The 1,321-nt window shown below is 40.8% G+C and overlaps 1 pseudogene; it reads left to right on the forward strand.

The window, feature by feature from the left end:
* Positions 1-1,030, forward strand: part of LOC116686733 (protein phosphatase 1 regulatory subunit 3C-B-like) — a 1,437-nt pseudogene extending 407 nt beyond the window's left edge.
* The last annotated feature ends 291 nt before the right edge of the window (positions 1,031-1,321 follow it).

Below are 1,321 nucleotides of genomic sequence, written 5' to 3' on the forward strand. Positions count from 1 at the left end.
CCCCCACCCACACACACACACACACACCAGAGATGAACCCTCTGAATCTGACCCAGCTCCAAGAGTCTGTAGATCCCGACTACGGCTCCAGAACGTTGGAGAAGGGACAAATGTTGGAGAAAAACTACAAAAATGCAGGAAAAAATTAAGTAAAACCAAAAAAATGACCCAAAAATCAGAAGTGACAAAAAAACCTAAAATAATCAGAAAAAACAACAAAAACATTGTTAGAAAATGACATTAAGTTTAAATCTGACCCAAAAGGTTTCTATATCAGAATTCTGGCTGAAGAACGTTAAACGCTGAAACAGTGACCAAAAAAATGAAAAAGCAAAAAAAAACATCAAAAACACTGGAAACACAACAAAGAATTGTTAAAAAATTGATTTAAACATAATTAAAAAAAAACATCAAAAAAGTGACAAGATAATTTGAATAAAATTAACAAAAAGTGTAGAAATAAAACCAAAGTTGACTCGTCGTCCGTTTCTAAATCAAACAAAACAATGTTAGAAAATTTACTAAAACAATATTTAAAAAACATCAAAAGTGACAAAAGAATTTGAATAAAATTGACATTCTGCTCAAATTTGACCAGTTTCAAAAACTTTGTATAATATGGGATCTTCAATATAATTTTTAGTTTTTAGCTTCCATTTGTAAGAACTATTGTTAAGGTCCTGGATCCATCCGACAGAGTGGAGTTCTGCATCCAGTACCAGACTCAGCACCAAACCTTCTGGGACAACAATTGCGGGAACAACTACCGGCTGGCGGACCCAGACACAGGCCGGTCCCAGAGGGCCCAGGGTCCCGCCGGGCTGCAGATCCCAAGAGACCGCGGGGGACAGAAGAGGGAGCAGGTTATTGAGCTTGACCCGTTTGGGAGCCCACGGACTTCTGCAGGGATCTTTCCTGAGTGGCAGAGCTGGGGATGTGTGGAGACCAGCGCCCCCTATTGGTGAGACTCCACAGGACAGGGTTTAACTGAGAGTCTGGTCCCATTATTCACAGGGTCCTCCTAGAGCACTGAAACACCACGTCATACCCGGGTTACCCTGGCGTGTTGGTAGTATTCTCTACAGATTTATACCCAGGTTATCCTGGCGTGTTGATAGTATTCTCTACAGATTTATACCCAGGTTATCCTGGCGTGTTGGTAGTATTCTCTACAGATTTATACCCGGGTTACCCTGGCGTGTTGGTAGTATTCTCTACAGATTTATACCCGGTTATCCTGCGTGTTGATATATTCTCTACAGATTTATAACCCAGGTAATTCCGGCAAGTTGGTAGTATTCTCTACAGATTATCCCAGGTT

This window comes from Etheostoma spectabile, unplaced genomic scaffold, assembly GCF_008692095.1.
Source record: "Etheostoma spectabile isolate EspeVRDwgs_2016 unplaced genomic scaffold, UIUC_Espe_1.0 scaffold458, whole genome shotgun sequence".
Classification (NCBI taxonomy): Eukaryota; Metazoa; Chordata; class Actinopteri; order Perciformes; family Percidae; genus Etheostoma; species Etheostoma spectabile.